This window comes from Rattus norvegicus, chromosome 1 (genome assembly GCF_036323735.1).
Source record: "Rattus norvegicus strain BN/NHsdMcwi chromosome 1, GRCr8, whole genome shotgun sequence".
NCBI lineage: Eukaryota > Metazoa > Chordata > Mammalia > Rodentia > Muridae > Rattus > Rattus norvegicus.
In genome coordinates this window covers 222,956,152-222,973,066 of record NC_086019.1, presented here as the reverse complement: position 1 = coordinate 222,973,066, position 16,915 = coordinate 222,956,152, and the positions used below count along the sequence as shown (strand labels likewise).

The window sequence follows — 16,915 nt, the reverse complement described above, 5'->3', positions numbered from 1 at the left end:
TGATTCTCTTGCAGAGCAGAAAATAGGTGAAGGGCAGAACACAGTCCAACTCCAGTGTGAAGTCTAGAATCACACTGGAAAGTGAGGACCAGTCTACCTTCCAAACCTGGGCTCCTCCGTCTTCTTACATTCCTTATGCTTTTTTCCTTCTGGAGAACCACATATAAGCATTTAAACACACCCAAGTGTTTCCTTTCCTTGCTCAAAACATAACTGCTGAGTAAAATACTTCAAAACCATTTCTCAATCCTGCTTGAACTTGCAAATAAGGATACCTCAGCTCTGAGCTTCTGCTAGCGCTCACCTTTGTGAAGAGGACATCCTGGGGATTTCCAGGAGAAGCTCGGTCCAGTGCTCACATGATGCATGCACATCTCTGTGTGTGCTGCTGTTCAGCCCTTGGCAACAGACTGAAATACATGGGTTTTACTCTTTACTGCCAAAGTCTCTGACAAATCCATCATGGCTAGTGTCTCTGTCAACAGAAATTACTGCTTATCTTTAAGCCAAATATGCTACCATCTCTCTGTAAGTAAACTGTTTTGTCCAGATCTTGTTTCCTAGGCTAGAAATTTTAATAAATTGTCATTTCATCCCATTTAAAGACCATTGCCTTGATCACTGGAGTAATTTTCTATTTACAGAAGAATGGTTCTTTGAAAGTCAATTTATACTAATTTTACATGCAGAAATTCTTAACACAGCAAATCATACACATTAAACCAAAACAAGCAAATTTGTCTAATTGGTTATTCCTTTTGCTTATTTACATGCATAGAACAGAAAAAACCAGTCCTCCAGATGTGTGTTTGTTTATATATAGTATACTTTATTGTAATTGTCAATTTAAATTTGTGTATAAAATAAAACACATATCAATCATGATATACTTTTTGGTGGTTTTATTAGATATTTTATTCATTTACATTTCAAATGTTATCCCCTTCCCAGTTGCCCCTCCACAATCCCCCTATCCCCTTCCCCTCTCCCCTGACTCTATGAGGATGCTCCCCTACCTACAAACCCACTCCTGCCTCAGTGCCCTAGCATTCCCCTACCCTGGGTCATCAAGCCTCCACAGGACCAATGTAGGTTGATGTCCTTATGCAGGTAAAGGCAGGCACAAGATAAAACAAGGCCTGTCATTGAACGAGAAAAAGGGGAGGTGAGAACAGAGATTTTAGCAGGAGAGGGAGGAACAGAAAGGAAAGAAGCAACATGGAGGCGGACGTAAACGATCCTCGCCATGCATCTCTACATAGATACAGGTTGTTATGAATATTTCCTAAGGGATGGATTGATTTCCATAGGCAAATTCATCTTATCTAGGTAGGTGGTTTATATCCTTATCAACTGGCTGTAAATTAATTGTGTGGAGTTATTGTATATTGATTAGTTGACATATAAATCTGGTTGCAGGGTTAGTTTGTTGAGTCTTGATATTACCGGGTAGCTGGGACCAGAGTTCCAGGCTAGCCAGGGCTGGCCAGGATGACTAGCAATGGGAGTGGGGAGACCGCTGGGGCCAGAAGATAGCTGGGCTAATGTGGCATGGTGTCACACTGGAACCAGCCGCCGCTGAGATAAATTAAGGTTAGTTCTATTGGCCCTAGGGTGCCAGCACTAACATGGGGAGCAACTGCCTAGGTCCAAGTACCAGGCGCCCAGCATGGAGCAGTGATGTGCAGGAACTGGTCATGCTCTTTTTTAATCTTACCGCAACAGACCTAGGGGCTCCCATGGACGCCAGATAAGGCAATCCTCTGCTACATATCCATCCAGCTAGAGCCATGGGTACCCCCTTGTGTACTCTTTGGTCAGTGGTTTACTCCCTGGAGGATTGGGTGGGGGGGGGGTCTGGTTCGTCGATATTGTTGTTCTTCCTATGAGGTTGCAAACCCCTTCAGCTACTACTCAGATGTTTGGCTGTGTACATCAGCATCTGTATTGGTGAGGCTCTAGCAGAGCCTCTCAGGGGACAGTTATACCAGGCTCTTGTCAGTAAACACTTCTTGGCATCCACAACAGTGTCTGAGTTTGTTGTCTGTAGATGGGATGGATCCCTAGGTGGAGGAGTCTCTGAATAGCTTTTCCTTCAGTTTCTGCTCCACTCTTTGTACCTGCATTTCCTTTTGGCAGGAGCAATTCTGGATTAATATTTTTGTGGTGGATAGGTGGTCCCAACCCTCAACTGGGGACTGTACCTATCCACTGGATATGGTCTCTACAGGTTCTATCTATCCTTTCTTGGGTATTTCCACTAATGTCCTCCCTGTTGGGTCCTGGGAACCTCTTGGGTCCCTGGCAGCTGGGACTTTCTAGTGGCTACCCCCAGATGCCCCTCTCCCATTGCTATACACCTCCTTTCAAATTCCTGACCCTCTGTACTCCCCATCTCCTCCCATATCTGAACTCCCTCCCTCCCCGCTTTTTCCCTCCCCTTCCTCTCTGCCTCCCAGATGTCCCTCTCCCTCTACTTCCCAGAGATTACTTTCTTCCCCCTCTGAGTATGACTGTAGTAGCATCCACACTTTAGTGTTGTCTTCTTTCCTCTTGGGTTTCATATGGTCTGTGAGTTGTATTGTGGGTATTCCAAGCTTCTTTTTGGCTAAAATCTACTTATCAGTGAATACATACCATGTGTGTTCTTTTGTGACTGGATTACATCACTCAAGATGATATTTCCAAGTTCCATCCATTTGCCTGTGAATTTCATGAAGTCATTGTCTTTAATAGCTGAGTAGTAGTCCATTGTGTAAATGTACCACATTTTCTGTATTCATTCCAGCTTCTGGCTATTATAAATAAGGTTGCTATGAACATAGTGGAGCATGTGTCCTTGTTATATGTTGGAGCATCTTTTGGGTGTATGTCCAGGAGTGGTATAGTTGGGTCCTCAGGTAGAACTATTTTCAATTTTCTGAGGAACCATCAGACTGATTTTCAGAATGGTTGTACCAGCTTTCGATCCCACCAGCAATGGAGGAGTGGTCCTCTTTCTCTACATCCTCGCCAGCATCTGCATCTTCTATCACCTAAGCCATTCTGACTGCGGTGAGGTGCAATCTCAGGGTCATTTTGATTTGCATTTCCCTGATGACTAAGGATGTTGAACATTTCCTTAAATGCTTCTCGGCCATTAGAGATTCCTCCGTTGAGAATTCTCTGTTTAGCTCTGCACCCCATTTTTAATAAGGTTATTTGGTTCTCTGGAATCTAACTTCTTGAGTTCTTTGTATATTTTGGGTGTTAGTACTCTATTGGATATCGGGTTGGTAAAGATCTTTTCACAATCTGTTGGTTGCAGTTTTGTCCTATTGACAGTGTCCTTCGCCTTACACTTTACAATTTTTCTGCTAAAATAATATATCTTCATCTTGTTTCCAATGTACCTGCCTATTTGTACACATCTTTGCATTGGCTACCTAGTTAAACAGAGTTCTCTATTCACACAATTCTCCACAGTTCCTATCCAATTTCTAAGAAAAGAGGTTCTTAGTGAGAAACCCACATTGATTTACCTCAAACCCTCCCCTCACTCCCAAATTAATAAGTGGGGTCTAGGACAGCTTTCACCTAGCCTCTTACAAAATGACTGCATTTAACTGTGAAACCACAGAGGGCAAAGAAATAGGGGAGTTGGAAATAACTGTACTAAAAATTCATTGCCTTGTGATTGAGACCTAGTAAAAACTTTCCCTGGGAAGAGAAGACAGAAATTCCTTTTCAAGAGCTACATCTTCCTGTAGGGATCGTACATCCAGATGTCCAGAGACTGGCAGGATGAGAAGAGAATGCCTTGACAGATGGATTGGATGTTACCTTGGTGTGATGTAGTTAAGGACAGCATCAGGATAATAAAGACTATTCCAAAAGGGAAGAACACAAGACATTGAAATCCAAATGAAAATTGCAGAAACAGGCACACGTGTGCACGTGCACACATACACCCTATAACAGACTCATTCAGAAGTACTTAAATGTTATAAGTTAGAAGAGAAGGAGGAAGAGGAGAAGGAGCTACTGTAGGTAGAGGATGAGGAAGAAGAGGAAGAGGAGGAAGAGTGGTGGCACATGCCTAGATCTCAGCTCTTTAGAAGCATGGGCAGAGAGGGATCACTGAGCTTGTGGACCAGCCCAGATTAAACCTATTCAGTAAGATCCCATCAATACATATATGTAGGTAGCTGGATTATATTAAAATAAAAATTGTTTTATTTACTTTATTTATCTGATTTGTTTTTATATTTTTCTTTTGACTATACTATTATGTTCCTTTTAAGAAAGCTTTAAGTTTTTATTTTTGTTACTCTTCTTTCATTTACCTAATTCTACCTATACTTTATCTTTTTATTATTGGGAAAGCTTTTCTCTTCTTTTTAAACAACTCTTCTATAATTAAAAAAAATTTATCTCTACTCTTTGTTTCTTTAACAGTCTTCTGGCTTCACTAATCTACCCTGTGAACCCCTAATTCTACAATTAGTTCAGCAAGGAAATTGTGATTTGAAACAACAAAAACCCAACAACAAGAAAAAATTAAACAGAAATGTTGGGAATTATAAACTCAGTGAGTAATGAACCACAGCAGAAAGCATCGAACTGAAACACAGTTGTCAGTGATGGAAGATGAGGTCAAGCAGACAGGGCATTCAAGCATCAGTGAAGAAAAAAATAATGCAGTACCACAACATTCAAGAACTCTGGAAAATGGAATAAAAGGAAACAAATCCAAAAAAATATCTGAAATTAAAACACACACATACACACCCCAAAACTAAATTTATTCAATGCAACTACAGCAGAAAACTTATGAAATCTAGGAAAGAAACTGACACCTAAGCATAGAAGTAATTTTGAATTCAGAAGATACGTCTAGAGAAGACCTTTTCACAACACTGAAGTACCAAACAAAGGAACAGTATTAAGGTGTAAAAGTAAAAGCACTCGCTCCTGTACAAAAGCAACATAACAAGCCAGCACTTAACAGAAACCCTAAGGACAACACAGCACACAAGGATTTGTTTCCATTCTGAAAATGACCAACCAAGACTTCAGTGTCTGGCTGCTTACATTTGATGGGCGCACTTAGAGACAGGTACAAACCAAAGCAAATCATGACCAGCAGCACTGTGGAAGATACTTAAATCCTACATATGGAGGAAGAAGAAAGACTAAGTAAGAGATCACGCAGAACACAAATGAATATACCATATCCAAGAAAATAAATCAGAAAACACCTAATAATATTAGGGAATTATTTAAAAAAAAAAAAAGGGAAGAGGAAAACTCACCAGAAAAACAACCAACAAAACTGCAGGTACTATTAGCAACCTCTCCTCATGACTGTAAATGAGTCTAACTTTAACTAAAAGATGCAGATGTGGTGGTTTCATTAAAATACAAAATTTAAACCATCTATTGTCTCTAAAACACATCTCAGTGGTGAAGACATTAATGCTAATAACAAAAGGCTAGAAGCCAAATTAACCAGCAAAAGAAGTTGAAGATAATTCAGTATATTTAGTTTTGTAGAATTTTCCAGGGATCATGGTCCTGAGCTTTGAGATAAATGTTACAGTAGACTTCAGATCAAAATTGGTCAAGAGTTGCAATTTTAAAAAAACATTACAAAATTCCTAGAATCAAATGAAAATAATAGTACAGTTTATCAGAAAACTTTCAGACACGGGAAAAGGCATTTTTAAAGAGAAAAGGTCATAGCTGAAAGTCCACACATTTAAAAAACCATCAGATTCCAATGATGATATAATTCAATGTCTAAGAAAAACAATAACAATCCCCAAATCAGTAGAGAAATAAATATTTTTTTTAAAAAACCGGCCAACAGCTGACAAAGTAAAGATTTGAAAAACATCATAAAAAAATCAACAAAATGAAGAATCGATTTCTTTTGAAATAATAAAGATCAATAAATCCTTAACCAAACCAGAAGAGAAGACCCAAATAAATATAATTAGAGATGAAAGGAGGGCATTTCAATAGATACTGATGTAATTCACAGGACCTGCAGGGAACGTACATTCCAAAAAGCTGAAAACTCCAGAAGAAAATTAAACAAAACCTAGGAAAACAGAACACACCATATCTAAAATCAAGAGGATATGCACAACTTACTCAGATCCACAGTATGCAATGAGACTGTGGCAGTAGTAACAAAGAAAGCCCAGAACCAGCCAGATTCCTGGAGAATTCTACAAGAACTTTAAAAGAGAGTGGTTAACGGGGCTGGGGATTTAGCTCAGTGGTAGAGCGCTTACCTAGGAAGCGCAAGGCCCTGGGTTCGGTCCCCAGCTCCGGAAAAAAAAAAGAACCAAAAAAAAAAAAAAAAAAAAAAAGAGAGTGGTTAAAAGTTTTCCTCAAACTGTTCCACAAAAGAAACTCAACCAAACACATCCTATGGAGTCAACATCAATTAATCTATACCAGAACCAGATAAGGACACCATAGGACAAGATACGTAAGTAAATAAATGTAATTCAGCATATAACAGACTTAACAGAAATCCCCATACCATTATCAAAAAAAGGCCTTTGACAAAGTTCAGCGATGCTTCCTGATAAAGTGCTGGATAACTAAGAATGGAAGGAGCACGCTAACAGGAGGCTAACGTCATCACATCCATAGCCAGCATGCGCTAAGAACTACGTGTAAAACAAATGGAAACACAACCTTTAAGAAACAGGACAAGCATGCCTACCTTCTCCACCTCAGTCAAACAGTGTCTAAAGTCCTCTAGAGCTATAAAGTGTGAGAAAGATTAAACACATAGAAATAGAAAAGCACGACGTTAAAGCATCAGCAATTAAGAGCACTTCCTGCTCTTACAGAGGACAAGGGTTCCATTCCCAACTCCAACATAGAGACTCAGAGCTATCCCTAGTTCAGTTCTAGGAGAGCGGAAATCCTCTCTTCTGGCTTCCACAGGCACCAAGCATGTATGTAGTATATATTTGTCCATGTACAAAAATATACACAATGAAAGACAAGCGAATAAATATTTTTTCTAAAATCCTAATAACGCCACCAGAAAATACTTAATTTGATGAACACTTTCAGGAAAGTAACGGGATGCAAAATCAACACCCTTCCTAAACACCAATAAGAAACTTGATGGGGAGAATAAAAATTTATTCACTCTAGTTTGAAAATAATAAAATACCTAAGAATAAACCTTACCAAAATATGAAAGATTACTGCAACGACATTTTTTTAAATGAGAAAGAAGTTAAAGAAGTCACAAGAAGATAGAGCATGCTTATAGGCTGATAGAATTTATATGGTGAAAATAGCTATGCTACTATAAGTAAGCTGCGGTCAACATAACCTGTACCAAACTTCCCATGACAGTCTTCACAGAAGCAGAAAAAATAACATTAAAATTCACACAGCAGCATAAAAGACTCCCCCAAACCAAAGCAATCCTTAACAGCAAGAGCCTCGCATCAGAATACCTAACCTCAACACAGGCTACAGAGCTCCAGGGCAAACCCAGCATGCTACTGGCAGGCAAGCAGACCTGTAAATCCATAGGATAAAACAGAGGGCCAAAGAATAAACTGATAAAGCTTAAACAAATAGTTCTAGGAAAACTGTATATCCACAAAACAGGACAAAACAGACCATATCTGTCATGCTGTACAAAAGTCAAATCAAAATCGATCAAAGACACTAATGTAACTCTCCAAATTGCTAGAGGAGAACAAGAGGAAATGCTGCAGAATATAGACATAGACGAAGACTCTGAAAAAGACTCTAAAAGCCCAGGAAATCAGTTCAGGAATTAACAAATGGGGTTGAATTAAATTAAAGGGCTTCTGCATAGCTAAAAACAAAACAAAACTAAACTAACAGTAGAATGAAGAGATACTCTGCAGAATGGAAGAAATGTTTTGCCAGCTACACATCTGACAGGGAATTAATATCTAGAATTTATTTTAAAAAGCCTCCAAAATTAAAGACCAGAAAATGGAATCATCCAATAAATAAACGGGTGAACAAATTGAGCAGATTTCTCAAATGAAAAAGTCAATAAACATTTCCAAAAAAATTCAACATCCTTAGCCATCAAAGAAATGCAAATTAAAGTGAGGTTACATCTCATACCAACCAGAGTGTCTTTTATCAAACCAAGCAAATGCTGGATAGGACATGAAGAAAGGGGGGCTTACAACTGCTGAACCAAGAAACTGGCTCAGCTACTACAGAAAATCAGCATGGACGGTTCTCAAAAGTTTGAAATTAGAAACACCATATGAGCAAGTTACATTGCTTCTGGGTATATCCATGAAGGTCCTCAATCAGACACTTGCCCGTCATCCCTGTTTACTGCTGCACCATTCACTGTAGCTGCACTACAGAATCCGTGAGCAGCACATTAACAGATGATGGAGTGGATACGTAGTAAGTAAGCACGCACACACATACACATGCACACACACATACCACATAGCAGAATGGCAACTGTGAGTAGTATAAAAGGACCAGCAAAAAGGCAGGAGGAAATATATATTCATAAAAATGTAATAATAAACTCATTATTTTATGTGCTAAGAATTACTAAGAATATAAATTCATGAAAAAAGTAAGGGAGAATGCTGTTACTTCTACCTGTTTCTTTATCTGTCCTTGTTTCAAAGCTTAACATACATAATATGCAGAGGGAAAACTATAGATTTAAGTCAGCATGAGAATAATAATGTGCAGCGTCAGCTTTCTCCACCTTGATGACTGCTGCAAGCCTTTTGTTGGTCTCTCACACACACGCTCATGCACTTGCTCTCAGTCACCAGCTCTGCCCATCTCCTGGAACACTTCCTAAAATCAGCTCTTACCTTTTCTTAGTGAAGTTAGTTTCCATATATGTTGGATTCTTTCCCACCCAGTACAGGCTGGGGAGGGAGGCACAGAAGACTAGAAAATGGTTATTCTGATTTAAATTTTATAATGTAACAATTTATTCTCTTAAATCCAACATACCCACTTGGGAGAAAATTCATTGTTTATTTTGCAAACTGCCATGATACAGCATATTGCTTATCTTGATGTGACTATGACTATATTTATGAAAGCCACTTGTGTGCCTTTATCAGCACATCAGCTTCATGGGCCAGACAGACATCTTCCATCCTCTGTGCTGCCTGACTGGACACAGAGGTGAAGCTGTGACAGCACTCCGGGCTGTGTCAGGCTGAGTCTCTGAAGATAAAACATTTCCAAATGTCCTTCCTTCAGCGCTCAGCACATGCCCTACCCACTTTGAAGCACATTTAAACTCTGCATAATGAATAGACACTTCCAAACAAGAGCTCTGAAACGTGCTCTGGGCATAAATCTCCATTAGAAATAAGGCTCCACTGAACAAATTTCACCAAATCCTGCCTGTTTTCAGAAGCTAAGATTCTGAACCCAGAAATCTCCTAGTTTTGCTAACTAATGTGTTTTTTGAGGGCAAATTATCTTATTATTGAAATGTGTACTAAATCTTATTGTTGCTTATTGTTAAGCAACTGGGAGTTATTGTTACTGTCATTATAAGTAGTGGTGAGAGAGAGAGAGAGAGAGAGAGAGAGAGAGAGAGAGAGAGAGAGAGAGAGAGAGAGAGAGTGTGTGTGTGTAAGTTACAGTATGTGTTTAAAGGACAGAAAACAACTTTGTAGAGCCATTTTTCTCTTTCCACAGTTATTTAGGTTCCAGAGATGGAATTCATGTTGCTAGGCTTACACAGGAAGTACCTCTACCCACTGAGCCATCTTGCTAGCTTGGCATTTGGGGGATTCTTAAATTCACTGCACTCTCTAGAGTGTTATCTTTCCCATTCAAGGCCTCTGTCCACACCCCAGTTTCATAGACAGGCTTTCTAGCTCTATGGTCAGTAACCCTCTTACCTGCCCTTCTTCCACACCTCACCATATTATCTCCACTATCCAGAATGGCATGGGTACACATTAACATAGGCCCACAGCTCTGCCTATGCACAATGTATAGGGAGAAGGCTGTAGCTTCTCAGAGACTCAGTGCTGGCTTATATTACACTTACGACAGTGTTGTCTAAGTCAATGACAGTGTCAGCACTAAACACTCAGAGTAGTATGATATTCTAGCTTACAATAGTAGATTTCAGAGATGTAAAACTGTGTCAGTGAAAATAGTAAAATTTTTTTGAACAAGAGTTATGAGCAGCTGAAGAGCATTTCTGAATGCCAGCATGACCTGGGTTACACTCTGTGGCATTTTCTGATAAAGAGAAATCAAACATATGCTAGTCATTTTAAGTGTAATGCTTCACTCACAAGGTGCAGACTCTGAGATTAAAAGCCCTAAATGTTCCCTTTTAGAAACCAGTTAATTATAAGGATTGGGGAAGGGAGGGAGGTTTTATTCTATTTTGTTAAGGACTACACTTCTTCAGGAGTAGTAAAACTAAGGAGTAGTGTATAGAATGTTTGCATTTAGCCTTATTTATAATAGCCAGAAGCTGGAAAGAACCCAGATGCCCTTCAACAGAGGAATGGATACAGAAAATGTGGTACATCTACACAATGGAATATTACTCAGCTATCAAAAACAACGACTTTATGAAATTCGTAGGCAAATGGTTGGAACTGGAAAACATCATCCTGAGTGAGCTAACCCAATCACAGAAAGACATACATGGTATGCACTCATTGATAAGTGGCTATTAGCCCAAATGCTTGAATTACCCTAGATCCCTAGAACAAACGAAACTCAAGACGGATGATCAAAATGTGAATGCTTCACTCCTTCTCTAAAAGGGGAACAAGAATACCCTTGGCAGGGAAGAGAGAGGCAAAGATTAAAACAGAGACTGAAGGAACACCCATTCAGAGTCTGCCCCACATGTGGCCCATACATATATAGCCACCCAATTAGACAAGATGGATGAAGCAAAGAAGTGCAGACCGACAGGAGCCGGATGTAGATCTCTCCTAAGAGACACAGCCAGAATACAGCAAATACAGAGGCGAATGCCAGCAGCAAACCACTGAACTGAGAATAGGACCCCCGTTGAAGGAATCAGAGAAAGAACTGGAAGAGCTTGAAGGGGCTCGAGACTCCATATGTACAACAATGCCAAGCAACCAGAGCTTCCAGGGACTAAGCCCCTACCCAAAGACTATACATGGACTGACCCTGGACTCTGACCTCATAGGTAGCAATGCATATCCTAGTAAGAGCACCAGTGGAAGGGGAAGCCCTGGGTCCTGCTAAGACTGAACCCCCAGTGAACTAGACTGGTGGGGGGAGGGCGGCAATGGGGGGAGGGTTGGGAGGGGAACACCCATAAGGAAGGGGAGGGGGGAGGGGGATGTTTGCCCGGATACCGGGAAAGGGAATAACACTTGAAATGTATATAAGAAATACTCAAGTTAATAAAAAAAAAAATATAGAAATAAACAAAAAACAAAAAAAAAGAATGTTTGCATTTTTCAATGTTGTAGATTAAACACACACCATTGAAATGTTTTTTACAGTTCTGTCTAATTCCTATTTATTTGAGGGTAAAATCCCACTTGGTAAAAACAAAACAAACCAAAAAAAAAAAAAAAAAAAAAAAACCTACAAGGCTTAGAGATCTCAGTTTGCTCCAGGTAGGACACAGAAAAGTACATTAAGAAAATAAAAAACAATTAGGTCCCAAAAGTACCTGAAGTACGAGCGTCAGACAATATATGAGTTCTTATCTTTTCGAATTCAAGGAAAGCAGGACCACTGCACAGTTCTACCTCAGAAACAAGCAGGGTTATCTGCTCTCCTGGCAGGGGCAGGAGACGATATGAGTAGTTAGGGAAAATAGTAAGGGGAACTTAGCATTTCCTGGAGGAACTGGGAGGGGAGCTAGGGTGTGAGTGAGCAAATGCACTGTCTACACATGGGAGGTTGTAAGAGAATAAACATGATGGTCTGTCTTCTAAAGAATGTTTTACCAGGCTGCTCTATCCCTTCCTCGGTCTTCTGCTCTTCTGGGTTTAACTAAAATACTAAATATTTAGATTTAAATATAAATCTAAAAGCTTCCCTCCTTCTCCCTCCTCAGGGTACTGTGCTAGGCACATCAAATACACACCAAGGGCTGTGTCAGAGTTTCTTTCACATCGTGAACTTCACAACTGCTCTTCAGAAGTGGCATGGAGGCCTAGGTTTAGGTAAACAGGAGCTTAGAGAGATGATGTCAAATGAACACTAATTTTCAACCCAAGCTTGTCTAGCTTGTCTAGTTTCTAAGTTCTTAGTCTTTCCAGAATCTGATATCATTCCTCATACTAACAATGCCACACAGAGAAGGGTGTTTTACACACACACACACACACACACACACACACACACACACACACACACACACACCTCCTAAAGCTTAAACAATTTAAAAACATGTAAGAGATAGCCATGGCAACTCATGGTATAATCATAGCACTCAGTACAGACTGAGGCAGGAGGCTTGCCATGAACTTGAGGGCAGCTTGAGCTATACATAAAGAGCCTAGAGGGGGGAGGCGGGAGGGGGGAGGAAGGAGGGAGCAAAACACCACACAAATGGGAAGAAGCAGCACTTCCAGCAGTGATCTTACAGGGTAACTGGGGATAAACTAAGTCTGTATGAAGATAGGAGGATTAAGTAGCAGCTACTATTCTTTTCCCAATACATTCATTTACACAATGAAATTAAGAAGAATGACAGTCAGACCTGAGTGCAGTGCTGATTTCTTTCTAATTTGGAATCAGAGCTAAGGCTCTGCCCATGCTATAGAATTACACTATACCACTAAGCTAAAGCCCCAAGCCCACTGAGTTTTGTTTTTGTTTTTAAATAAAATAAGAATCAACTGGAGGAAGAACAACAAACACTTATGACTGTACAAAAAGCACCCATAACTCTTTTGTGAATATTCTTTCATTTAATCCTCACTCTGTAAGTTAGCAATTTAGTTTCATCATTCCCCTTTAACAAAACAGAAAAAGTAAAGCAGAAAATAAAGGAGATTTGCTGAAGCACAGAGTAGTCAGTGATGGGGCTGACATCTAAATCCTGGTGACTAGGACTAACACTCTGTCAGGTAACACCATACTGTTCATACAGAGCTGAGCAGGAAAATGGCCACACAATACAGACATGTTCTGAAGCACGTTCCTAGGCCTGTCGGAGGCACAGCACCTGAAGAACAGGACTTTATAACCCCTTCCCTTCTTCCCCAGCACCAATGACAAGAGTTAAGGGGACTGAGCAAAGAGCAAGAGGACTAAGAGCTGCAGTACAGCCTCCATGAGTGTGTGTGTGTGGTGAAGGATAGCAGGAGGTATGCTGCTCAGAATGTATGTGTTGAAATCATCTGGCAAGGGCATGGACTTTATGGAGCTAATCTAATATCCCCACTTTAAAAAGCAGGAATTTATAGCCAAAGACCCTCAGCTAGAATACTTGCAGATTACTTAACAAAATTTCTTTCTAGAGAAGTTTGTTGCTTCAAACCATTTATTATGCAAAATCTTCAACACACATAAAGTTTGGAGAATGGTCAAACAAAACCCCAGTAAATTCCGGCAGGCATGAGCGCTCTAATGGACAGCATTAATCAGACTCAGTGGGTTACTAACCAAAAAAGGAGAGGACATGAATGCTGAGGGGAAATAGTGAGGGCTCATGGGAGGTCGTAAAAGAATAAATATGATGGTCTTTATCTTCTAAAACATATTTCACCAGACTACTCTATTTGCCTTCCCTGGTCTTCTGCTCTTCTAACTTTCTCTTTTGACTAAAATGCTATTTATCTGCCTTTACCCTAAAAGCTTCAAGTGCACTTCTAAGTTTATGGGTAATTTCCTATACAACCCACAATGCCATCATCATGCCTAACAAAACTAAGAATACCTAGCTTATTTTTCAAATTCACTAATTACCTAAAAAATATCTTTTTTTAAACTTGGTTTTTATTCAAATCAGGACCCAAACAGAGGAAGCACACACATGCATCTGCTCTGGGTTTTAAGCTAAAACAGTCCTTCTCTAACTCCAAACCATCAGCTCAATGAGATAATGAGCTCAGTCTACACACACCATGTTCACTAACATCAGAAGGCACTGGGCATGACTGATACTGTCCACCCTCAGAGTAAGCCTTTGCTTCCCTCACTGTCTTGTCTTCAAAAGTGAAACACTCAGTGCATGACAGGGTGGCTAGACTCTATCTTCCAGAAGTCATCTAAGTTACTAAGGAATAAACACATCTGTTTACAATGACACTTAATTACAAGGGAAAGTGACTGAAGTGCTCTTTGAGACACTGCTAGGAACCCAGCCAACCCCCTTGAACCCCATCACGGTAGAGGCACCCAGGCCAAACCTGGATAATTTTCTCCAGAACACAGCTGCCCATTGTTAATTATGGAGTTTGGGGAATTAGCAGATAACAGAGCACTGTGAGACAGGGAAAATCAGTTTACTGGATCACAGAATATGCTCAGCTCATTTTCTTTGTCAGAGATTTTAATTATTTACGATGAAGCTCCACCACATGTTTTGTAATAATGAAACCTTAGCAACGTGAAACCTCACTGCATCAGGGCATGTCTTGGGGAGGTTGTGGGAAGGTGAGGAGAGGTGACTGTAAGGGGCTATCACAACTGCAGATACAAATGTTAAGACTGTGATCTCCAAATGCCAAAATCATGGCAGCAACAGGACCCTGGGCTGGACATTTGTTCCTGGAACACAGTGCCTACTCTGCCCTCATCCCACTACGTAGTAGATGCCTGGCTTTCATCCAGGGTTGACTAACCTAGAGATGGCCTAGGCACAGGCCCATGCGCACAGAAGGCCCTGAGATTCTCACTGGGAGCCTTTCCTGTTTACACTCTGGCCTGTACTGAGGAGCTGAGATGCTGCACAGTGAGTGTAGTGAGACCTCTGGGAACCTGAGCTGCCACTGCAAAAGCCCCATATGCTGACCCACTCTGTGCCACTGCGAAAGCCCCATATGCGGACCCACTGTGTGCCGCTGCAAAAGCCCCATATGCTGGCCCACTCTGTGCCACTGCAAAAGCCCCATATGCTGACCCACTCTGTGCCACTGCAAAAGCCCCATATGCTGGCCCACTCTGTGCCACTGCAAAAGCCCCATATGCTGGCCCACTCTGTGCTACTGGAGGCAACAGGACCTCCTCCGCCCCATGCCCCAGAAGCCTGCTTATTTACTCAAACCCATTATTTTACTTTAGAAACAACTATCGCTAAAAATACTAAAGCAAACAGTTTAAAAGACTTTCTCTGGGGGTAAAAAGCAATGCAAAAGATAAAAGAAAAAACGCACCATAAAAATGGCCAAGAATGTAAAGAGAGGGAGTTAATTATCACGTCCTTCATCTATGAGCTGTGGCAACCTTATAAGACACAGTTACTCTTGAAGCCTACAGCTCTCTCACAGAATGATCCAGGCTACGAACTGCCTTGTCAACCTGTAGCCCTTATTTCACACTGTATAATACCAATATAGAGGGCATGATGTAAGTGCATGGCCACTTGCTGTCATTCCTATCACATGGCTTACATGTTCCTGGGGGACAGAGACCATACTTCAAGCAGTCCAGAACTTTGCAAACAGGAAACAGTATCATTAGCAAAAGCAAGTTCTAGGGAGCCTTCTTGTTTCTGCCCTTCCATCCTATCACCTGCCTGGACGTGTTCAACTTTTCTCTGGTATCACTCACCACACTGTATTATAAATTACCATGTACTTAACTGGATTGCTGATTAGCAACTGAAGGGCAGCTGAGTTCTTGATTCCGGAAGTACAGTGCTTGGACCATAGGTATGCAGTGATGGAATGGACGGACAGGTGAGCAAACAGCACAGAGAATAAAGTAAACGGCACAAAGAGACCACATGAAACAAATGGCACTGTCTCAGTCACTGCTCTACTCTGTGAAGAGACACCATGACCAAGGCAACTCTGAAAGCCCTTAATTGGCTTGCTTACAGTTTCAGAGACTGGCCCACTATTATTCTCATGCCAAGGAGCCTGGCAGCACACATGGCGCTGCAGGAGTACCTGCAAGCTTTACGCCTGCCTGCAGGCAGCAAAGAGAGACACCAATCCTCCTATGGAGTTCTGAAACCTCAAAGCCCACCTCCAAATGACACACCTCCATTCAAGACCACACCTCCTAATCCTACTGGAACATTCTAACTAAAAACAAGACAAATGAGTCTTTGGGGCCATTCTCACTCAAACCACAATAGATACACAAAAGAAAAGTTGTTAGTTCCACATCTCAGAAGCAAGCTGACGTTTGCTGTTAAGTCTGCTATAGTTTTCTGTCTACTAATACTACAAGTGAGCAAACATCTTAGATTCCTTTTATGTCTTTAAAACAAAGGTTATGTTCTGCATAATACTACAATGTTCAAACATTGCATTAGTATAAATCCCACATTATTGTTTATTTCAATAGCACAAAAATCCTGAGTACCTATATTATATTTGAACTTTTTCTTATTGATCTGGCTAATTTACAAGTTTCCAATATTATAGCAATGCTAAATGAAACTATGTATGCACTACTGGTTTGTGCTCTCTCTCCCCCTCTATCTTTCCCTCCTCACTCTCTGTATGAGGTATTATTTAAAGAATCACATTACCCTGTACAATCATAAAAGGATAATTAGAAAGAAAGGATCCTATAGAAGCAATTCATGAAAGAATGAAGAGGTAGTGGTCATGGTAGGTCTCTGGTAGAAGTTGAGAGCCAGAGCCGACCAGGCTGGAGCTAAAGGGTCCGGTGCTGGGTGACACCTGTGCACTCTGGTGAGCTCTTCTGCCCCACATTTACTAAGTAAATACACAAAGCATGGGTTACATGTACAGAGCTGCACACAGTG

The 16,915-nt window shown here is 40.7% G+C and overlaps 1 protein-coding gene and 1 long non-coding RNA gene across 2 annotated transcripts in view; both read right to left on the bottom strand.

Moving 5' to 3' along the window:
- Gnaq (G protein subunit alpha q) overlaps nt 1–16,915 on the bottom strand; it is a 246,302-nt gene that overhangs the window by 125,688 nt on the left and 103,699 nt on the right. The window lies entirely within an intron of this gene.
- LOC134485208 (uncharacterized) overlaps nt 1–16,915 on the bottom strand; it is a 58,260-nt gene that overhangs the window by 24,827 nt on the left and 16,518 nt on the right. The window contains exon 1 of the long non-coding RNA XR_010063205.1: nt 1–16,915. This exon is cut by the window's left edge and continues 19,991 nt beyond it; it is cut by the window's right edge and continues 16,518 nt beyond it. This is a non-coding gene — a long non-coding RNA (uncharacterized LOC134485208).